Below are 25012 nucleotides of genomic sequence, written 5' to 3'. Positions count from 1 at the left end.
CTCTTGTCCTGAGACTTGGCACCTCCATACCAGGCAGCGATGCAACCAGCCAGGATGCTCTCCTCGGTACACATGTAGAGGTTTTCAAGACTCTTCAGTGACATTCTGAATCTCCTCAAACACCTCACAAAGTATAGCCGCTGGCGAGGCTTCTTCGTGATTGCATCAATATGGAGGCTTCAGGACAGATTCTTGAAGGTGTTGACACCCAGGAATTTGAAGTTCTTGACCCTCTCCACTGCTGAGCCATCGTCAGTGAGTTCAATTTCCCCTGTAGGGAAGAGATTGAGCAATCCTTCAGAGTAAAGCTGATGGTTGCTGCACTCTTTCGGTAGAGATCTGCCTTCTAAGTTCTGGCTGACGTTTACTTGACACATCTCATCATTGTGGTTAGAAACCAAGCTACAACATTAGTATTTTATTTCTGGTAACAAGTTCCTGCTCTATACTAATTTGCTGTACACTTCATACAATATTCATTATGCATCAAAACTACTTTATCTATAAATTACTTGGTGATATCCTGAAGTTGAGAAATGCGAATATAATAATTATTCATATTTTCACTTTAGCTTGCCAAGATTTAGATGGTCTGCTCATGTAGATTAAAGTATGCTCCTTGGTAAAAAGTAACAGAAGACAAACTGATTATGATGAGATGAGAGTTTATTGACATACATACAATAAAAAAATAAGTGTAACTTAAAATAAGGCCAAATCATGGATGATTTTTTCCTCTCAACCCTGTTATTCTGTCTTCTCCCTATAACCTTTGACTCCCTTACAAACAAAGAACATAAATTACCACATGAGGGTAAAATAAGATATTAAATATGAAACTATGATAAATGTTCACAGTTGCAAACATTGCAAAAAGTGATGTTACAATAGTACAGAGATCTTTGGCCCTGGAGTCGATTTCTGGTTGGGGTAATCTGGGGAGGTGATGCAACCTTTGAACAGGCGAAGCAGCAGAAATTGATTAAGCTATCAGGGTGCAGCACATATTTCTGACTTGCAGCAAAATATCTGAACATCTCAGGTTTTTTTTTACATTTAAAAATAATGTTAGATATACAGCACGAGTCTGCGCTGCCCAATTTACATCCAATTAACCTACACCCCCCCCCCCCCGTATTTTTCGAACGGTGGGAGGAGAACGGAGCTCCCGGGTAAAACCCACACAGACATGGAGAGAACGTACAAACTCCTTACAGAGCGGGATTCAAACCCCGCTCCTGATCGTTGGCGCTGTAAAGGTGTTGCGGGAATCGCCACACCAACAATGCTGCCCCTTATTATTTATTTTTAAATTAATCTCAGCACCTGCCAGGGGAACAGCTTTTCCCAAAGCTTCATAGCAGTTACATTGCTAAATGTTTTCTCAAGTCAATAGTCGAGTACCTTCTCCTGAAGGGGAAGGTACTGGAGACCCTGGAACTGATAATGATAATGAAGAGGGTAAAGGGTCACGACCCAAAACATTGACTGACCATATCCACCATGGATGCTGCCTGGCCACTGAGCTCCTGCAGAAATTCTTTGTTTACTCACGGTTCCAGCTAAATATTCACCATTGCAATTAGTGTTAGTGTTAAAAATATGTGATGTTATAATGGTGCAGACAAATCCTTTATCCTACGTTAGTTCTATGGATAGGTTAGTACAATAGCTGATGCAAAAGAACAGTGCTTGAACCGAGACATGCCAAGATCTGAACAGAAAGTAGATGAGGCAGGCTCCGAAAGGATAGTGGTTAGACCACTGGTCGTGTAAACCAGGGGTCGAGAGTTTGTTCCTTGCTGGGGCCTCATTTCTGTGAGAGGCGCTGGATGAAGTGGCGACTCTCTGTCTTCGTCACAGTAGACAAAGTTAAGGAATTTCATCTATGTTACATTCTCAATGTAGTATTTACTTGTCATGAATGGAACTATTAACCTTAATCTATAAAGAGAAAAACAGAGCCAGCAGGAGCAGGTCCATGACCTTCCATCAGATATTCTCCACGGATGCGTTCAGGTACTTAAACAATGTGTCACACCTGAATTTAGATTCAACCTTCCTTATCCTTGGTTACATGGTTAATGCCAGCCTTGTCCTACTGACACGAGCACAAATGAGCCGTCTTTGGACCTGATTACGCCACCTTATTTAGCTATTTATTCTGCTGAGTAACTGGGGCAAACCAGATAAGCCACCTCGAAGAGCGTAGAATATTTTTTGATAGGTCTTGTTTTAAATTTAGGTCGATAACAAATAACCATTCATGGAGTACTACATCATTCATGTCTTTGACTGGCTTTAAAGTTTGGATAGCCCCATATGGTGACTTTTTACTTTTATCAGTTCAAGAAACAAACACTGATATATGATTACACCTTTGCAACATTAACCTCACAAACAAACAAAAAAGTGAGATCATCAAATCTCGTGATATGAGCCCTTTCTTTATTTACTGCATCCTAACAATAGCACTGAAATAATGAAGTGTGAAAGGCACAATAGCTGGGAGGTATAAGGTTCCCCAGTTAAGCTGGGTAGGTTATGCTCGATAATCCATCAACATGGTTCTTAAGAAGAATAGAGAAATAGGGCAAAATGATTTGGCATCATGCAATATTTTGTGGGGAACATGTAACTTTTCTCAAGCTCCTCTGACACTCTGTGACCTTTGCCTGGACTAATGGTGCCTGGGAGACCTTAGTAATCTTAAGATCTAGAATCCCATAATAAGTTTGCCTCCCTACCGCATGCTGCTTCTTAATGGCAATGAATTTAATCACCATACACTTGTGCAATGCACCTATGTTCTGACACTCTTGCTTGTTGCAGCCAAAAACATACTTTGCAATAGCAAAAAAAAAACAGAAAGAACAAAGAAAATAACTACAATCGTATAATTACTGTGGTGTGTTGTCTCTAAATCCAAAAGGAATCAGGGTCAAGCCATTCCAACAAAGAACCTGTATTTCCTGAAAAACCTGGGGAAATTTGGATGTCCCCAGTGTACTTTTACCATTATAAAGAATGCGTCCTCTTTAGATGCATAAAACAAACCACAGGAGGAACTCAGTGGTCAAGCAGCATCCGTGGGGAAAAAGAATAGTCAGCACCCACAGGTCCTTTCCTCCTACAGATGCTGCTCGACCCACTAAGTTCCTCCAACAGGCTGTTTATTGCTTCAGATTCCATCATCTGCAGTCTCTGGTGTTCCTCCTGTTCAGATGCATCACAGTTGATACAATCTGCCAAGGCTGTAGGAAATTACAGAAAGTTGTAAATGCAGCTCCAGCCATCACACAAACCATTGACTCCATCTTCACCTCCCGCTGCCTCGGGAAAGCTACCAACATATTAAAGCTCACATCGACCCATGTTACACTCCCTTGTCCACTCTCCGTTAAGGCAGAAGACACACGAGTTTGAAAGCCTCCAGATTCAAGGATAGTTTATGGGCGCAACAGTTGGTGTAGCAGTTAGCCCAATGCCCAGCGATAAGAATTCGAATCCCACGCTGTCTGTAAGGAGTTTGTACGTTCTCCCCATGTCTGCGTAGGTTTTCTCCTGGGGCTACGGTTTCCTCCCACTGTTCAAAACGTACTGGGTTGTAGGTTAATGGGGTGTAAATCGGGCAGCACAGACTCGTGCCAAAATGGCCTGTTACTGTGCTGTATGACTAAATTAAAAAATTATTTTCTTCTTTTATTAGACTCTTGAATGGACCTCTCAGTTGGTACGAAATGATGGCATGAACTGTTTAATTGTACTTTTCCTTCTAACACTTGTTTTGTGAGACATTATGTTTTGATTCTTGCACGACTTGCTATTTTATGTAATAAAATACATAAAATACTATCCGCTGGATAGTGCATAGAACAAAACTTTTCCCTGTGTCTAGATACATGTAACATTTTAAAAAATCAATTCAATTCAAAAACATTCAAGTGCTGGTACACCTCTGCACCATCCATATCTTTGTATTGAGGTATTAAAACTGAGTTTCAGTTTACGCTGCCAGTGACATCAAGATGGCAAGTGCTGACTGAGCCACTGTAGCGTCAGCACTGCTGCTGGTGCGGACCCACGGGGAGCGAGGGAGCGGTGATGCAGCTCTCCCGCAAGGTCCAGTCTCCCAGTCAACTGCCGTCGGCTCCGGCCTATTGAGGGCTTGTATTCAAAATCCTGTAACCGTGGCTCTGCACCCAGGATGGCTGGTCCTATTAATCAGCAGGCCATGAGGGGTTGCAGACTCCGGGGAAGTGGAGGTCTGGAGCAGGGCCCCAGAGGATGGACATGAAGATCGCGCTCCATCTGAGAAGGAGAAGTGGAGGAGGTGACCCACTGGGACGGTGATGGGCCAGTGAGGGACTCTGCGGCTGAGGGACCATCGCATGCGGGGGGGAGCTGCTGGTGACATGAGGTGAGGAACCTATGGCAGATGTAGGCTGCTGGAGACTGCCGTCGGGAGGCTCACGCCGGGCTCCTGACTGCTGGAGACTGGCCAGTGGGGTACCAGGTATCGGAATCGAGGCGATGCCGAGGGCGCCAAAAGGTCCCTGATTGTGTCGGAGGTTCGGATCTGGACCTCGGGTTGCCAATAGTTTGGACTGGACTCTGGGTAGCTGCAGAGCACTGTAGGTGAGTCTACGGACACTCGGTGATTGGCGTGGGGTGGGGGACGCACTATTTTTCTTCTCTCTCTCTGGCTGTGTGTCAGGGGCACTTAGGCAATTCCTGCTGGTGGCGAATCTGTCTGCCTTGCAGTAAGCAAAGAAAATCATGTAATATGACACTGCTTTATGACAATAAATTGAAACAAATCTTGAATCTTCAAGGTTTAACTAAAAAGGATTAAAAAGGACCATTATGAGGCTAAACAGGCTAATTATCATTGGTGACTCTCGATAGAAATCCTAGAAACTCATAATCTGGCCATCATCACATCGCTGTCTGCAGAAGCCTGGTATCTACAAACTGCTCTTGCATTTTGTTCCCTCACTATCTTTGTCGCATGTACGTTGCATGTACAGTATCCACTTCCAGAAAGGCTGGAGTAAATTTCTTCTTCCTTTCAGTCACACATGAAATGCAGCTGAAACCAACACACTTACCGAGCCAGTCCCTGCTGATTTTTGTCCCCTAATTTGAGCGGACTCTCTTTTTTCCTTGTTTCATTCTGTCAGCGCAATTCTCCATTATTTTCTCCTTCAGCAGCAGATCCATTCATCCTTAAATGGGTCTCCACCACGTGCCTTAACAGTTGTTTGTGAGAGCAAGCTCCAGTTACTACTCGAGAGAAAGACAGTTCTTTTGAATTCCTTATTTGATGTCCTATGTGACTAGCCTCTAGTGATGTCTTTCTAACACATGGAAATCCTCTCAATCTGTCAAAACATGTCAAGTGTTTAGAGACTCTTGTTCAATCCCACCTTCAACTTTTGTTTTCAAGAAATAATATCCAGGTTTTTGATCTTTTTGTGGTAAGTCTAAAATTGTATTCCTGACACCATGCATGTAAATAGCCTACAAATTCCACTGTGGCCCATCTACTCCCCAATTCCCCTGCATTCTGCCTGATGTCCCCATACCCTTTCCAGGACCCTCATGTCCTCTGCACTACTCGTATATCCTTTCCAATACACATATACCCGCCTCAGTACTCCAATGTATTTCTCAGTACTTCCTTTACCTTCCCAATACCCTTATATTATTCCCACTCTTCTCCGTGCTCCAAGATACTTTGCAGTACCCCAATATCCTTCCCAATGCCTCCATATCCTCCCCAGTTCTCCAATATACCTTCCATACCCCTATATCATGCCCAGTGCCATATACAAGTTTGCTGGTGACACCACGGCTGTCGGCAGAATCACAAATGGCAATGAAGAAGTGTACAGGAGGGAGATAGATCAGCTCGTTGAATGGTGTAACAACAACAACCTTGTGCTCAACATCAGCAAAATCAAGGAGATGATTATGAACTGGAGGAGGAAGTTAGGCGAACATGATCCATTCTTCACTGAGGGCTCAATAGTGGAGAAGGTCAAGAACTGGGTGTCAACATCTCCAAAGATCTGTCCTGGAGCCTCCATGTTGATGCAATCACAAAGAAGGCTCGCCAGCAGCTATACATTGTGAGGTGTCTGAGGTGGTTTGGTATGTCAGTGAAAACTCTCATAAATATCTACAGGTGTACAGTGGAGAGCATTCTGGCTGGTTGCATCTCTGCCTATTATAGATGCACCAACTCCCAGGACAAGAATAAACTCTGCTATTCTTGACATTCCCGGACAGATGGTGGTTTTCCATGAGGATGTCTAGGATCAAATTACAAAGAGGGGTGTTGAGTCCCAGTGAGAACAGCTTCTCCACCAGTCTCTAGGAAATGATCATATGAAATGCCGAGATGAAGTCAGGGAACAGCAGCCTGGTGTATGAGGAGGGTCAGGACATAGTGAAGGGATGGCATCTGTGCAACAGTTTTTTCTATAGGTGAATTGAAATGGGACCAGCATCACTGGAAGATGTGCTTTGAGGTGTTCCATCACCAGGCACTCAAAGAATTTCATAAAAGTGGAGGTCAGTGCCACAAGGCAATAGTCATTGAGGACTGCTATGGTACTGGGATGATGGTGGCTGTCTTGAACCCTGTAGGAATGATGGACTGCTACAGTGCAGTGTTGAAGATGTCCGTGAAAACTTGTCCCATGTCTCTATATCATCTCATTAGCCTCACTATCCCGATTATAACATGGCAAATAGAACAATTGAAAGTATATTATCTGTGTAAAAGTCAAGATGCAGTAACAATGCACCATAACTTCTCTATGTTCAATAGGGCAGCAGGGTTGGCTTAGGGGCTGCACAGTTGGCGTAGCAGTTAGCGCAACACTTTTAGAGTGCCAGCAATCAGGACTGGGGTTCAAATCCCGCTCTGTCTGTAAGGAGTTTGTACATTCTACCCATGTCTATTTGTGTTTTCCCCAGGGGCTCCAGTTTCCTCCCACCATTTGAAACGTACTGGGTGTGTAGGTTAATTGGGTGTAAATTGGGCGGCACAGACTCATGGGCCAAAATGGCCTGCTACCGTGCTGTATGTCTACCTTTTTTTTTCAAATTAAAAATTCTATACGGATATCCAGCTCAGAGCAGGAAACTCGCTGAGTCAGTCTCTGTTTCTTTTTGGACCCAATTTGTGTTCCCTGAAAAAAGAAACGCCAGTATCTGTTTTACCATCATCCTTCCCTCATTCATTAACTTTTGTATTCGTGACCTGAAATCCATTTTGTCCACCCTTCACATTCAGAGTCTTTGTGTAGATATTCACTTATTAACATGCTCATTGAGTTTTTCTTATTTCCCCCGCGGTTTGCTCCTCGGTACTTAGGATTTCACCTCTAACAACCAAACTTGAGAGAGAACTACCATCGGTAGAAATATGTCTTAATTCTGAATTTGGCATCAATTGTGGACAATGGTGTTTTTGTGGGACTGTACCTTCCACTTGCTGCTACCCTGCTTCTCAGTTAGCCAATGAACAGTTCGACTCCCTGCACCACAGGCCAACTTTATTTTTGGCCTGTTATCTAATATCAGATTGAAGGTTTTTCAGAAAACTAGATCTATCCATTGCATTAACCTCATCTTATCTTTCTATTGTTAATTCTTCAAAGAAGTTGGTCAGAAGTACTTGTGAGTGTGCTTTATTGAATTTTGTACTTGGCTGACCTTCTTTCATTTCTTTTATAAGGGATTCCATAATTCCACCAACAATATTAAACAGACTGGTCCACAGTTCCCAGGCATGTTTTACCTCCTTTCCAAAATGCAGGCATTATGTTAGGTCTGGCACCTTTTATTGTCGCATTATAACTGAAGCATTAAATTCTATTATCTTTCGCTAGGTTATTTTAAAAATGCATTAGGAAGCTGCTTGACAAAGCAGTTAATTTACTGTTAATAACGCAGAAACTGGAATTCAAATCATTTAATATCTACAACTTTTTTTTAAAGTCAGCCAACCATGATAAATGACAACTACTCGACTGTTTTAAAACTCAACCTCGTTCACTGATGGCTTTCAGGGGAGTAGATCTGTCACCCATTCTTGGTCTGGCCTGTCCATAACTCCAGCCTTGCAGGAATGTGGTTGCCTCAAAGCTAGACTGTCACACTTCCTGCCTCAGTGGACAACTTTCATGATTCTTTCCATGCTGTGGTTCCTCATTTGCTAATTCATTTCAATGTTGCTTTCCTCCCCTCAACCCCCGTTCCACTCAGTTCACTCTCTGACATTTTTTTACACAGGCTTTTACCGTGATGAAGAGCCTCCGACATCCCAACACCGGACGTTCATACAGGAATGACCAAAACCGCAAATCTCTGTACCAGCAGTGCATCATCATATGTCATACTCATTAGCCCGTTTGGTCACAGAATGCCTGCAGTTCAGTTTAGACTGCAGGGGTTCCGGGAAAATAACAGGGGTCTAGGAGGTAAAAAGTCGGAACTGGAATGGCACCCTCATTCCCATTTCAAGTTTTTTTTTACTAGCTTGCATTTCGTGAAAATGAGAATTATGAAAAGCATACAAGAAACTCCTCAATTCCTTTCTCCAACACTTGTGGGCATTAGGGCTCTGAAAGGGATTAGATTTCTTATTATGCTTGTTGAGAGTCCCTGTAAAGCAGACTCAGGTGTGGTTAACGGAGGCCATCTGTGAATACCAGGTACATTTGGCTCATTGTTAGGGCAAATAAATGACTCAGTCATTGCACAATTCATGATCTCATCTGCATTGCCTTAACTGAAAAGAAACTGGTTGATAAATTCCATAACATTAATTTACTTGTTCTGCAAAGTACTGGCCTTCTTTGAGCTTCAATGTGAGCGAAACACATTCTGCTCGTGATCTCATTTATCCCTCTTGTAGACACTCCTCGTCCTGCATTGTTTGCTCACATGTTTTTTTCCAAGGACTCCCTTTCCCAGCCTTCACTGACAACCCCCTGCTAATTCTCCATTTTTTTTAATCTGCAAAACCTTTCCATAGGTAAGATGTGAGAGCAAACCAGGTCACAGGGAGACGGTGCTATGGAGTGGGTTGACCTACAGACCTAACAAGCCATTTCAGCCCACAAGTTTGTGCTGCCCAATTACATCCAATTGACCTACAACTCCTCCCCTCCCCCCCCCCCCATTCATTTCAAGCAGTGGGAAGAAACCAGAGCCCCTGGGGGTAGTCCCTGCAGGCACGGAGAGAATTTATAAACTCCTTACAGACAGCATGGGATTGAAACCCAGGACCCAATCGCTGGCACCGTAACAGCGTTGCACTAACCAATATCCAAGCGTGTGGTTCCTCCTGCAGCTTCTATGTTGCTCCAGATTCCAATATATGCAGTCCCCTGCATGTCTCTAGTACCTGGGATCTCTCTCTTAAGCCTCTTTCACACTTACCAATGATCCCAGGAATTGAACACCAATCAGCCTTTAAAGTGGCAAGAGTGAGAGCAAAATCTGCATCGCCGGCCTCGACTCCTAGTGCAATCCCCGGCGTCTGCAGACGCCGGCGTTGAGATCAAGGAAGTGTGAAACGGGCAATTACATTGCAGGCACTTCCTATTAAAGATAGAACAGACCAAACGCCAGGGATAAACCCTTGCAAGTGTGAAAGCGTTCAGTGTCCCGGGTTAGGAGTGGTCTAGCGTGAAAGGCCAAACCCCCCCCATTCCTATCCGGGGACGCTGCACGGCCGATTTAGTGGGACGCAAGTGTGAAAGGGGCTATAGTTAAAGGTGTTATGAGATGCATGCAGTTGGCGACTTTCTACACATAAAGCATGGTGCAGCAGGTTTCCTTGCTGCTATATTCCTGCATTAAACAATCGTGAAGCAGTTAAGCTAGCTGTCTCTGCAAAACTTCTTTGGTTGCAAATAACTATTCTGTGATACAGAGATAGGCCTGATCACAAAATGCTGTTTTGTTGTAAAGAGGCACAGGGACCTTATGCAGTGATGAAGTGTGCACTTTGTCACCTTGTGGGCCAGAAACAAAGCCTATTCAAAGCATGAAACATATGAATTGTCTTAAAAGCAGCAAAATCATCGTTTCTCAGTCTATTTCCTGGTTTCACAGAGATCAACTCAGATCAAATCAAAGATCCTTCATATGCCTTTTAGTTCATGTTTCCTCCAACCCCTTTCAGTTTGAAAAACTAAATTCTTATTTTGAAGGTATGGTTAGTGACGACGAGAGCAATGGACTCGTGTTGTGAAATGCTTTAGCTTGGCATTTTCATTACACAGCACCAATCCTTCGTCTCTTTCTTTTACCTGGCACCCACTACCCCATGTTACTCAGTGGGCACTTGGGGCCCCATCATCACCGGACACCATCTTTACAGGCCCAATCAAACTACTGACAGCTCGTTACCTTAGCAGATTATATCTGGCTGTTGGCCAACATCTTCGCCTTCTTCGTTTTATGCATGTGACAGCACAGTAGGTGTAGCTGTTAGGGCAACACCATTACAATTCAGTATCCTCCACCCGGGTTTGAATCCAGCGTTGTCCGTAAGGAGTTTCTACATTCTCCCTGTGACTGCGTGGGTGTTCCTCCCATCCTCCAAAACGTATGGGGTTAATGGATTAATTGGTCACAGGGATACAATAGGGTGGTGCAGGCTTATAGAACAGAAGGGCATGTTATGGTGTTTATCTCTAACTTTAAAAGAAAATAAAATAAAAATGAATAAATGAAAATAATTTTAAAAAATATCTATGCGGAAGGAATTCAGTGGGCCAAGCAGCATCCATGGGGTAAAACAATTATCACCTGATGTTGCTCATTTGTTTATTCACTCCAGATCCCAGCACCTGCAGTCTCTTGCTCCTCCAGATGAAAGCAGCCTTTTAATTCACACCTCCTTTACTTTCCTCTCCTCCAGTTCCTTGCACAGTTTGTGTGTTGAGGCTTTCAGATCACAGGCTGTTCCTGGGGAGTTGGTAACCCAATTACCATCCTCTGAGAATGGTGATTGTTCCAGAGATAATAGAGAGCCGAAAAGACCCGGTAAGCTGCGAGGATTTCAATGGATGCAACCAGATGTCGCAGCAGGTGTTAAAACTGGCAAGGGTCGCTTCACCTGATCAGCAGGGTGGGGGAACAACACTGAAAACGGCTCTTTTCTTCATAGCCTGTCTCCTGGGGAGATTTAGATCAGGACATTAGTCTCAATGGTCCAGTTGAGAGAAATTCAAAGTATTTTGCCTATTGCTGACTCAGACCTGCTTTGAATGCATCTGTCCTGAGGTGCAGAGTTTCAGATGGACCACGAGTGCTCACTCATGCAGGCCAGGAAGCTGCAGGGGTCAGCTGGAGCAAAATTGGGGGAAGATCAGAGGGAGGGAGTCACATAAAATGTCACAGCTTTTGAACTTTCTCTGGTAGCTGCCAGCCAGCGAGTTAGGATTGAGTCAACACTATCCCTCAGTCAGCTTCGACTGCAGGAAACTTGCCTATGAGTCAGCTCGATTCCCACTCCAGACTTAAGCAATGATGTGGTCTGTGGTTATATTTCATGAGATTATCCCAGAGCATTCCACAAGCAACCGATCGAAGGATATGGGCCTTTGCATTGCTCAGTTGAGCTCAGTAGAAGACTTAGAGTGAGTAATGATAGGATGCTGCATCTGGCCAGGACCATTTAGAGAATACTTGGAGCAGTGGCAAGAGTAGGATGCATATTTTTAGTCACATTTGTGTGCATTCTTACCAGACCTTGCAGTAGCATGGGGTGTTTACTTCCAGCATGTCTGATGAATACTCATTTCAGAGTGGATCACAAGAAATTGCTAGATCATATTGAGCGTTAGTCAAGGCAGCTTCAAGCCCAATACTGTCTGTAGGCCTTTTCATAGTTGGCCTCCACATGGACACTGGCTTAAAAGCTGATTGAAAAGGTATTTCTTACCCTTTCATGCAGGCCCAGAAAAGCCTGCTCCGATGTCCCCTTTCAGCCTGGAAGCAGCTGGGGCATTGATGCACCATTCAAGACACGTGGCTCCTGGTGCTATGACACCATACATACGCTCTGAGCAAAGGCTGACTTCGTTACCCATAATCCCCCATGCAGCTGAAACTACTCTGCGTTTCCCAGAACGGTTCCAGCTGCATGGGAGATAATGTATAGAGTAGACAGCCATTGCTCTGCTGCCTCTTGAGCTTGTGGCGCCAATGAGCGGCCCGGTGAGGTACCGGAGGCTGGAGCGGCCAGTGGGGATGTCCCAGCCTGCCGCAGCCGTCGCCTGACAGCCCAGCCCCCGCCACCCTGACACATCACCCTGCCGGCTGCCCCTGCCCTGAGGGGGTCACAGAGGGAGAGGGGTGAGTGAGTGGGAGAGAGAAAAGTGAGTTGAGTAACCGTGATGTCATCAGCCCACCCCTAGCCAGCTGACTGCAATGGGATTACGTTCATGCTAGGCGGCAGAGTGCAGCACTTAGCCACTGACCCTTCCCCCAAGAGGGATTATAGTTGGTGTCTTTGCCCCAGCCAAGGTGCATTCCTGGAGGTAATAAGTCTGACAATGAAAGGGTGGAGAATCTCCACGTTTGCATTTGGGTTTTTTGACTATATAAAAGGATCTAGTGGGACAACTGATTCATCTTATTTAGGAAGCATACTAGATCATTTATAATTCTGGACACAAATTATCAAAAACCAATCTTCGCTTATTCAAGTTTTAAAATTTTATATGTACAGCACAGTAACAGGTCCTTCCGGCCCACGAGCCAGTGCTGCTCCAAATACACAAATCAACCTTCAGCCCCCGTATATTTTGAAGGGTGGAAGGAAACCAGAGCACCTGGAGGAAGCCCACGCAGACATGTGCGAACATGTAGAAAACTCCTTACAGACAGTGCTGGATTCATGACCGGGATTCCCGGTGCTGTGATAGTGTTGCACTAACTGCTACACCAACTGTATCACCCTCATGAATTATTCCAAGCATAATGGAGCTATCTGCTGAGAGATTGAGGAAATGTGCAGACGTATAATGAAGCGAAACTCAATCTGCTGGACGAACTCTATTAATTCTGAGGTAGACTTGTCTAATTCTCCTGCTTCTTTTTTTTAATTCCCAAATCCCCATTACTTATTTGCCTTTCAATGATTTATCTAATGGTCTAGTAAATTCAGTGCTAGAAAATGTTAGAAATACTCACAGGTCAGTCGACATTTATGTGGAGAAAATTAAGAGTTAATGTTCTGGACAAGTTATACTCTGATGAAGGACAAGCAGCCTGAAACATCCCTCTGCAAATGCTGCCTATCCTACAGAGTATTTCCAGCATTTTCTGGGGTTTTTTTTAATCTCAGATTTGCAGCCTCTGCAACATTCTCCTCTTCTCCGTGTCACTGTCAGGGCCGGATTACACAAGTGCGGCACCTGTAGCATATATTATAAAGGGGACCTAAATTTTTTTAAAAGCACACATAAATATTAAAAAACATCTAGTAGTTTAAAGGAGAGAGTGAATGAGACAAGTCGGACACCAAATGCCAGGGGGTGCACAAATTCAGGGGAGAGAGATGAACTCGAAGCGATAAATCATTACAAATGCTGCTTCAAGCATTTTCTGAATGGATACAAACTAACGTGGATGACTGGAGGAAATAGGTCCTCAGCTTTCTGGTCACTCAGAGAAAGTCTGTCATGGTCCATTCTAAACACAGCAGATAACAAACTATTGTTTTCTTTTCAGAATGATGGAGTGGGGTGGGGGGTGTGATTTACTTTTATCAGACACATAAATTGTTTTCCCATAGGGGATTGTGTAACTTTCAGGGCTGCCTGGAGAAAGATTGCAGCAACCTCACAACTAATTACCATATTCATGAGGTTGTAATTTATTGCAGAATCACCCACACTTGCCCACAAACCGAATGATTTTACATGCTGCTGCTTAATTAACCCGGCAAGGCCATCTTCTCACTAAAAGGCAATCTAGCTACAGATTAATCTGCCTTTGTTATAGTTCCTTCCTTCTGTGCTAAACATCAGGATTTGTAAAGGGAAGCAAGAGTCATTGATCTGCACTTAGTAATTATTCTCAGCTAACCCTCCCTCACAACGACTAACTACATGACCTGAAAGATTTTGTTTCCTGAGCACAACATTGTCATCCGCCCATGAATTTCTAGTGTAACAGTATTTCCACAGTGGCTGTGTGATTTTCAACATAATCAGTAAATCAATTATCATCGTGCTTCTTCTAATCCAGGGGTGTCAAACTCAAATTCATGGAGGGCCAAAATTAAAAACTTGGACTAAGTCGAGGGCCGAACTAAATATTTATTGAAAATTTTCAACAACATCTGCATGTTTTCTTTTCTTTCAACATATGTAATGTTAAACTTTTTCTTATTAAAATAAATGTTTAATAATAGTTTTGGATAAACTCTTTCCAGAAGCATTAACAAATGAGAAATAAAATATTCAATAAATAATATTTCTCTATAGAGGATTTGTCAAATGTTGCTAGTGTGCTGTCGAATAGTAAAATCTGAGGGCTATTGAGAATGTGGGAGAATAACATGATTCCTGAAACAATCAAATGGGTGACTGATTGTGGGCATGAACTCTAGCAGGGTTATTTACCATGCCCTTTTTCCATTGGTACAGATATCCTTTGATTTACACACTTTTCAAGTTTCATGCCTAATGAGCTTGTATCCAGGAGCAGGACCATTTTTAACCAGGAATATATTTATCTCTGTGACATGAAACTATTGGAAGATCGTTTTATCCTGAGATTAAAGTTCATAATACTTACTCAGGCCTGTGTGCAGGAGGGCGGGGTTTGCGGGCGATCGGGTTGGACAACGACAGTGCGGGGGCATCGGTTCTCACTGCAGGGCGGCACTTCGGCGGATCAGCGGCCCCGTCACCGTGACTCGCGGGTCGGCCTGCGGCAGGGAGGGGGAGTGGGCAACGGTCCTGGCGAGGTCAGGCCCCCCCCCGAGTTTCTGCCGGACCCCCCTTGACCTGCTGAGTTTCTCCTGGACTTCCCTTGACCTGCTGAGTTTCTCCCGGACCCCCCTTGACCTGCTGAGTTTCTCCCAGACCCCCTCCCCTTAACCTTCTGAGTTTCTCCCGGACCCCTCCCCCTTGACCTGCTGAGTTTCTCTTGGACCCCCCTTTGACCTGCTGAGTTTCTCCCGGATCCCCCTTTGACCTGCTGAGTTTCTCCCGGACCCCCTTTGACCCGCTGAGTTTCTCCCTTCTGGTGTTTTTACGAGAACCACAGACTTTCGCTCATACATTGATGAGGGGATCAAGGGCCAAACATTGTCAGGTACCTCTCTGCTGGATAAAGGAAACGGTTTAACCCGCTGAGTTTCTCCAGTGTTGGGTTTTCACGATGTAGAGTCAAAGGGCCAGAGGGCCTGTTTCTGATCTGTAATGTTCTACGGACCCTGCTCTTCTTTCCGTGCCGGTGTCCCAGGACCTTTCCAGGGCAGTCTCCGCGCTCAGGACCGCGCTGGGATCCCAGTCAGCGGTGGAGGAGCAGGTGAGCGCGGCTAATCCCGATCCAGCCCACGCCACTCCCGAGATTGGCGGGGGGGTTCCACCCTACTTGCCCGACCAGCCTCGCTCTCCACGTGTACTCTGGGCACCCGCCGCTGGTCCGGTGGGAAGGCGCAGGGTGGCCGGCGGCCAGCGCCCCCATCGCCCGGCGGGGAGCCCCAATCTTCCCTCCGGCGTCCCGACTCCATCTGCAGCTCCAAGAAACGCTGTGCCACTGGGGTTCCGGGCGCTGGGAAGCGGCCTTGGCTTCCCCTGACACCGGCCAGGCCGCGCTGCGGTGGGGGGGGTGGGCGGGGGGACACGACAGCGTGTTTATAAAACCACCCACCACTACTTTTCAAGGACCAGGATTTTTCTCTCTCTCTCTCACCCTGGGACACAGCGGTTACTGTGCATGCGCTATACTGACGCGGCGGCCAGCGGGCCACCTCTAATACATTTTTGATATGATCTTGCGGGCCAAATATAATTATATCGCGGGCCAAATTTGGCCCGCGGGCCAGAGTTTGACATGTGTGTTCTAATCCATCAGCGATAACTTTGCCTTCCTTGCAGATTGCTGCGGCTGGGTCTTTGTGCCATGTCACCTGTTTTGTCTTTGGGATGGGTGGGGAGTGGGGGATCACTTTCTCAGCTTTGTTGAAAATAACAATTGTTTTAGCTTGCCTTTATTATCCTACCTTTTAACAAAAATTGCTGTGCTGCTTATCAATATTTAATAGGACTTTTTGTTATTTGCATAAACGAAAGATTGCTTCTTTCAAAAAGAGTCACAAAGTTTTTAAAAAACAGGTGAAGAAGAATTCATTCTTTGTTCAGACCAGATTCGATCACCTCATGGTGATCTTTTAGATCACCTGGTTTTTGCGGGGGATGGAAAGATGTGACCCTATCTCTGGCCCCATCCCATTCTGATGTGAAAAAGTTGCATGTCAGAGCTGAGTCAACTGGTTTTGCCTGGGATTCCCTGCCCAGTCAGTCAGTACAAGCCAGCTTGACGATTTGACTCTACAAAGGTATTGTTATTGAGTAATGTTGCTTTTTCACATTTCAAATCACACCCTGGTTTCTTAAAATGTAACATAAAAGGTGATACTCCTACCCCCACCCTGCGTGGCAGATAATCATGTTTCGAAACCATTAATGTGAGCTCTGGTCAGAATTGTAAGCATTTAGTGCGGAGCCCTTGAAAATGCAGGGCCCGTAGCACGTGCTCTATTTGCTACTAAGTTAATCCAGCCCTGGTCACTTTTCAGTTCATTTCTCTCTCTGTGTCAGGCAATGAAATCTAGTTCTCTACAACTCACTATGTATGAAATAATGTATGCATTAAGTGGTAATGTTTCAAAGAAAACATTCTCCTGATTGAGCATCCCCTGGGGAACAATCGACAAATGCCTCTGGAGCCTGTCAATAGTAAGAATGGAATCGCATAAACTAGTATTGCTCCAAATTGGATTTCAGAACCTAATGGGACATTTTAAGATGTTCTCCAGTACAGTGGGTGAAGAGAACAGCCACAGAGAAAAAAATTAAACTAAAGTTGGATAGCAAGTCCCAGAGGCTTTTAGGTCCACATTCCTTTGACATTACACCTAACCATTTAAAAGCAGTCTCTGTGCTGTTGCAAATATGCGGATGACACTGCATCATTGCAGCCTTCATTTCTCATTGAGTATGATCCCAGGTCCTGTATGCCTTACTGTCAAGGTCATTTCAACCCATCTTTACAAGGTGGGCAGGATTCTTTGTTTGAATAGCAATTTGTAGCATTTCCTCAAGTGCCAACTTAGATTCTGAGATCATGATGATAATGTTACACATATTGTACAACAGTAGTTCTCAACCTTTTTCTTTCCACTCACTTTAAGTAATCCCTATGCCATCGGTGATCTGTGATTAGTAAGGGATTGCTTAAGGTGGGATGTGAGTGGGAAGGGAAGGCTGAGAATCACTGCTCTAGACCTAAATGTTACTGAAATATTTTGCTTGAGAAAAATTCTTATTGGCCCATTTCCTTTGGAGGTATGAAACTGTGCACATAATGAGTCAATTAGGTACGATTAAAACAGTGGTTTTCAGTTTTTTCTTTCCACCCACATCCCACCTTAAGCAATCCCTTACTAATCACAGAGAACCGATGGCGTAGGGATTACTTAAAGTGGGATGTGAGTGGAAAAAGGTTGAGAACCATTGTTGTACAAGGTACAGTGAACCAAAATTCTTACTTGCTACAGCTCAGTGGATACTTTGTAAAACTAAACCACAGAATTAACTAAAAAAACTGCAAAAGTATGTTTAATTAAACTAAAAATAGACAATTAATAGCAAAAAAATGAAATAATTCATAGTTTTCCTCATGAAAAAAAAGTGTCCTTTTGTGGTGTCAGAGTTGACCCTTTATAACAAAGGAAGGTTTCAAAACTGTTCCAAAAATTATTCTTGAACCATGAGGTACTGGTGTTCAGGCTTTCATACCTTCTGCCGAAAGGTAAGAGTGAGAAGAGGTGGTGACCAAGATGGTGGGGGTGCTTTAAGGTTAGGGTTACAGTTCTTGATGTAGACTATCTACATGAGGCAGCACTTTACATAGTTGTCTTTGATGGATATGAGCTCCTGGATATGTTTCCTATCTTCTGGACCCTTCCACACAACCAGGTTCTCATATTCCCAAACCTAGCTGTGATGCAACGAGTCAGTTTACTTTCCACAAGGCACCGTAGAAGTTTGACATGTCAAATCTCCCCGGATATCTTAGATAGTAGAGGCATTGATGGACTTTCTCCTTGTCTTGATGTGCTGGCTCCAGAAGGGGTCTAAAAAATGGAAACTATGCTTCAGTGTGTTGCCAAGCTGACAGTGGGAGGTTAAATTAACACACAGAGTGGAAAGGAATGGAAAAGATGCTGATGAATGAAGAAGGGCAGGGGAAGAATCACAGTCATGTGCCATGTAACATTACTATGTTGAAGAGGGAGATTCTGGATTGCATTAAAGGGGTAGGTGGAGACCTTTCATCCGTCTTCGATTGGGAATGATGATGATGTCATTGTTCTGGTAGACCAGTCAATGAAACACAATTAGCATCGATTGCAATTTAAAATAGAATTACATACATTATACATCATACAAAATCATACAATAAACCACATGCAATTAAAACCACACTATTGTAAAATTAATTGTTAAAAATTACTGATTATAAAATACAAGGACAGCTCCTTTCAGTGCCCTGAATTGGTGTTTAATATTGTCACGGCTTCACTTAAAAAAAAGCTTTTTTTAAAGTCTTGGTTTAATCGTACCTAATTGACTCATTATGTGCACGGTTTCATAACTCCAAAGGAAATGGGCTGATGATAATTTTTCTCAAGACTAATATTTCAGGAACAATTGGGTCTAGAGTAAACTTTTTTTTCTTCCCACTCACATACCTCCTTTAGTAATCCCTTCCTAATCACAGAGCATCTATGCACAGGGATTATTTAAGGTGGTATGTGAGTGAAAAGAAAAAAGTTTGAAAACCACTGAGTAAGATGAACTGCAAATTCAAATTCAAAATCATCACCAACAGCTGTTACAAAAAGTAAAATTCTTGGACTCACTACTAATCTCCAAGGCTCTGAAGAGTCCAATACAGGTTGTCCTCAATTAATGACTGTAATGGGGACCGAAGAATCAGTCATATCTCGAAATGGACACAAGTTGGAGTTGTGCCTGCGTACGTAGAGTATCGAAGTCTTAAAGCAAGCTTTTTAATTAAATCTTTTTTTGATCGTACATTTGACAATAATAACTTAAAGTTTCCTGAATATGTCAATCAACTGTGGCATATCTTTCCTCATTCTGGTCCAAAGTGCGAACCCATCGCGCATGCGTCAACCGAAGACGCGAATTCCACAGGGAATTTAGGTGACCACGCCCAGCCCCAGGATTTCGTAACGCTGACTAACAAGATAAGCAGCCACATTTTGGCTCTTACGTGCCATGATCCCCTGTTAAGGTTTATGAAATACAACATAAACCACGTAAATATTTTTAAAAAACTTTGGTTGTATTTGTGAATGGTTGTAAGATGCAACACAAAAATAATTCACATTACATCAGGATCACATAAATAATCCAATTTTTTAAAAAATATTTTGGGATGATTTACACAATTACAGTATATTGTCCAACAGTCTCAGTGCCTGCAGGAAGATGCTATTTTCCTGCTTGGCAGGGCTGATTTTGATGTTCTTGTACCATCTTCTTGATGGTAGTGGGTTAAGTAGATGGATTTAAATAGTCTTCTGTAATTCTTTGAACCCTTTTTAGACAATGCTCTCAGTAATTATCATCCATAGAGGATAGGAAGACCCCAGTGATCCACTCAGATGTTGTAATGATCCTCTGTGTCAACTTCCGGTCTGATGCTTTGCAGCTACCATACCACACAATGATGCTCTGTTTACAGAACATTAGAATGATCAGTGGAGAAACATAAAAGCTGCAGATGCTGGAATCTTGAGGAAACAATGAGCTGCTGGAGGGACTCAACAAGCCAGGCAGCATCCGTGGGTAGAGATGGACCATCAAGACTTCTCTGGCTTCCATTAAACATCCCCCACCCGCCACTTCTTCTATAATTCCCCCAGCTCTCTCTCTCTCTCTCTCTCTCTCTCTCTCTCTCTCTCTCTCTCTCTCTCTCTCTCTCTCTCTCTCACACTTTTTAATTAAATCTTTTTTTCATCGTACATTTGACAAAAATTACTTAAAGCTTCCTGAATATGTCAATCAACTGTGGCATATCTTTCCTCATTCTAGTCCAAAGTGCGAACCCATCGCACTTTCCCTGGTTCCCTGGTTTCTTTCACACAGATATAGTCAATTCTCACCTCTCCCTTATCATATCTAATTAACACCTTTTGTTGGCCTGGACCCCCCCCACCCAGCCAGCACTGCCTGTATTCTGAGATCTCCTGGGTTTTTTTTTGCTTATTCCATGAAGGGCTCAGGCCTGAAACGTTGGCAATATATCTTCATCTCCTGTGGATGCTGAAAGACCGACTGAGTCCCTCCAGCATTTCAGTGTGTTTTACTACAATCCACAGCCTCTGCAGACTTTTGTGTTTCACTCTTCATATTGCTGGCTATATTTCAGAAGTATTTCTTTACTTGTGAAGCATTTTGGGGCATCCTGAATTCATGATAATCAATCTTTTTCTTTCATTAATATAAGGCCCACAACACAGCTCCATCTAGAGACTGTGTGGATTACTGGGGTGATTACTAGTTTAATTATTAATAACAATGGATTGTCCTGAAGTACTTTTGCAATGCAGATAAGTATGTGAGTGGAACAGCAAAGAGAGGGAATTCCTTCTTGGTCCATTGCACTAAAGGCAATATTGTGTCAGATGCCCTTTGTCCACAGTTTCCAACACTCAGTGCCACTGAAGTTAATGAAGCAAAATTTCAGAAGCAGAACGTAAGAAGCGCACTTCACTCCACCACAGGTTTAACAAATTCCTAAACTGGTGAGTCATATACTATTTATACATTTACATAACCTCACTAGCTATTGATATCCAAGAACCTCACAGTATGATCCCTTCTCCATTTTCACTTCGTAAACTAAAATAAAGAGCTGAGAACAAATCTTAATGACGAATTAGAATGGATTGGATTGCAATTGGCATTTCATGAGTTAACAGGTGTAGGGTGTACAACCATGCCTGGATCAGTTCCTGACGTCAGTCATTGTGCTGAGCCTTTCCAGACCCCAACCTGGCTCCACCAGTTGTGAGCCGTAAGCCTTTTCACACTTGCGTCCCACTAAATCGGCCATTCAGTGTCCCAGGATAGGAATGGGGTTTGGCCTTTCACACTAGGCCACTCCTAACTGGGACATTGAATGCTTTCACACTTGCAGGGGTTTATCCCCGGTGTTTGGTCTGTTCTACCTTTAATAGGAAGTGCCTGCAAAGCAAGTGCCCGTTTCACACTTACCTGAACTCAACGCTGGCATCTGCAAATGCCAGGGATTGCACTAGAAGTCAAGGCCGGCAATCCCCAGCGTGAGATGACATCATCTGGTACTGGCATGGAGCAGATTTTGCTTTCACACCGCCACTTTAAAGGCCGATTGGTGTTCGATTCCTGGAATTACTGGCAAGTGTGAAAGGGGCTGGAAAGTCCACACCCTGAGCACTCCGGTGGGAGCACGGGACTGGCATAGCTGCTGTCCCTTCTGATGAAGTCTCCATTCGTGACGTCTTCCTGCAGTGCTCCAATCACTTGGAGCTGAGCTGCTCCCAGATCTAATTGATGGTGATGGGCAAAAGTACTCTCGCCTTTGCTTGGATATCTCCGACTCCTCCAGTCCATTCACTGAATGTGAAGCCATTCAAAGCACCTCTGAAACAGTTTAAAGTGTAACCCAGGCAAAAACTTCTCAGCAGTATTTTCCATCTGGTAGGCAGCAAGGGACACATTTGTATAGTACCAGCAGAAATCTCAACCCTAGGTTCACAAAGGAAAAAAAGTCCATCTATTTTATGTAGTTATTGTCTTTTTTTTAATTCAATTCCGTTTACTCTTATATTTTTTCTTCACAAATAACCTGTTCAATTGCAGCAAGTAAGAATTTTGGTGCATGTGTACATTGTAAAATGTACATGGCAATAAACTCAATGTTCACATGTGTTTGAGAAAGGATTCTTGAAGAGGGTTTTCTAGCCATCAGCAGATAAAATAGATTCATAGTGTTAGAGAGTCGCCCAGCACAGAAGTGGACCCTTCAGCCCATCACCTCCATGCTGACCTTCTTGCCCATCTACACTAATCATATTTGCCTACATTAGGACCCATATCCTCTATGCCTTGTCTATTTATATGTTATATGCCAAACTAAATGCTTGTTAAATATAAATTGTATCTGATTCCATGATCTCCTCTGGCCTCGAGTTCCAGATATCAACATCTGTCTAGTTGAAGGACCCCTTTAAATTCTGAGTTTGAGTTCCAAAGATTAGGGTCAGTAGGTTAATTGGTCACATGGGTATGTTTGGGTACCGCAGGCTTGTGGGCCAGGAAGGCCTGTTCCCATGCTATGTCTGTAAATTAAAAATTAAATTTAAATTTCAAAATTTAAATAAATCTCCTACTCTCACTTTAAAATAATGCGCTCTTGTTTTTTGCACACTTACCATGTGAAAAGGATGTTAGACAATAGACAGTAGGTGCTGGAGTAGGCCAATTGGCCAGTTGAACCAGCACCGTCATTATTCAGATCATGGCTGGTCATTCTCTGTCAGTATCCATTCCCTGCCTTATCCCCATAACCCTTAACTCCTCTGGCCCACAAGAGCCTTATCTAACTCCCTTTTGAGCATATCCAGCGAATCTGCACTGACCATCCTCTGTGGCAAAGTATTCCACAGATTCACATTTCTCTGGGTAAAAAAGATTTCTGCTTATCTCTGTCCTAAAGGACCTTCCCTGTATTCTTAAACTATGCCCTCTGGTCCTAGTCTCTCCCGAATTCACCCTGTCTAGCCCCTTGATAATCTTATACACCTCAATAATATCTCCCCTCATCCTTCTGAACTCCATCGCATATAAGCCCAGTCTTTCTAACCTTTCATCGTATGTCAATCCCGCCATCCCGGGAACCAACTTTATCCTTTCTATGCCTCTCTTATGTAATTGAATCAGGGTTCTTTGCTCCAGGGTAAAAAAGTGCAGCACATCCACTATTCCTGCTGATGACTGGGTGGACTCTGTCCCCTGAGTGTTGAAGATGTTAATTGTAGGACTTTCCTGTTCAAGGTGCTCCAGTGACGTTGATTCACTTCACATTCCACAGACCTGACTCAGAACCTGGATGGGCATTGATGGATTGCCTCTCTTCCAATGAGTTGTTAAACTGAGATCTGGGAGTGGATAGAAAAATACCTTGGGGCTAAGGCCAAGGATTTTCCTTCTGGTATCCCAGTTCAACGTTAACTCCTAAATCAACGTTGAAGGCATTAGAGGAGAGCAAGTAATGATTGAGTGCTTAACCTATTTCTCATATTTTCCCTTAAGATTAAGTTAATTTAAAAAAAAGATTAAGTTAATTTAAATTTATTGGCACAAGAACCACCCAACGAAACAGTGTTTGCTGGTTCTCAGTGCAAAACATGTGGACACCCAACCAGATATAACACACATACAGATAAACAATACACATGCAGGACAAGTATTCATACATACAAATAAATTTAAAAAAAATACTTTGTGAATATGAGAGTCTTGGATGGTTAGCGTAAGCAGTTCCTTTGGTCTTTCAGCATTCTCACTGCCCATGGGATGAAGCTGTTCCTCAGCCTAGTGGTGCTGGGTCTAATACTCCTGTACATCTTCCTTGATGGTAACAGCTGAACGATGCCACGTGCAGGATGGTCGGGGTCCTCAACGATTTTGCACGCCCTCTTCAGACAACGATCCTGGCAGATCATGTTCCTATGGTGGCTCTTCAAGCAAATCCATTATTCCCAGCGTCTCATTGATGACCCTGAAATCTATTTTCTCTCACATGTCTGGCAACTCTCCCTCCTGCCTCTTTTCTGCACTGGAGAGAGATTTATAGCAATCATTTCACCTTCCAGAACAGGAAGTCACAGTCTGAGAACAAAGGGTAAGACTTTTAGGACTGAGTTGAGAAACTTCTTCACATGGAGTTGTGTATGGATGGAATTCCCTACCACAGAAAGTTGTAGATAAATGCAAAATTGAATTGGATGTGACTTTATTTGTTAAAATGATCAAATGGGATGGGGATAGGGCACTGAGCTTCATGATTGTATTGAATGGTGGAGCAGAGTTGAAGGGCAGAATGGACATCTTCTACAATTCTATGTTTTCAACCAGAATATCTCTGGGAACCAGGAGGAACTCAGACCACCCAGAGGAAACTCACACAGTCATAGGAAGAACAAGCAGATTCCCCACAGGCAGCACTGGAGGTTAGAATCAAATCTGGGGGCTGAGGCTGAGCAGCACTATTCCAGCCAGCCCCGTTCCAGCCAGCCCTAATCTGGCCAGCCATAATCTGGCCAGCCATAATCCGGCCAGCCCCGATCCACCAGCCCCGATCCGGCCAGCCCCGATCTGGCCATCCCTGATCCAACCAGCCCCAATCCAGCCAGCCAGCCCCGATCTAGCCAGCCCCAATCTGGCCAGTTGCACTGCCATAATTGTTTGCAGCACATATATTCTTAAGCTGTTCAATAGACCTCAATGAAACAGGTGAATACTGTCTGGTCTTTTAGCACTGGTAATCAGTCACAAACAGTATCTGGTCACAGAGAAAGAGAGAAAAATACCCAGCATGGAAACAGGCCCTTCAGCCCACTGAGTCCACATCAACCATCATCCAGTCAATTACTCTAATC

The 25012-nt window shown here is 43.7% G+C and overlaps 1 protein-coding gene across 3 annotated transcripts in view; it reads left to right on the top strand.

Moving 5' to 3' along the window:
• Nucleotides 1-25012, top strand: part of LOC138743564 (matrix metalloproteinase-21-like) — a 130518-nt gene that overhangs the window by 39680 nt on the left and 65826 nt on the right. The window lies entirely within an intron of this gene.

Source organism: Narcine bancroftii, chromosome 9 (genome assembly GCF_036971445.1).
Source record: "Narcine bancroftii isolate sNarBan1 chromosome 9, sNarBan1.hap1, whole genome shotgun sequence".
Taxonomy (NCBI): Eukaryota; Metazoa; Chordata; class Chondrichthyes; order Torpediniformes; family Narcinidae; genus Narcine; species Narcine bancroftii.
The sequence above is the reverse complement of the archived record's forward strand: the minus strand, read 5'-3'. Positions and strand labels throughout refer to the sequence as shown.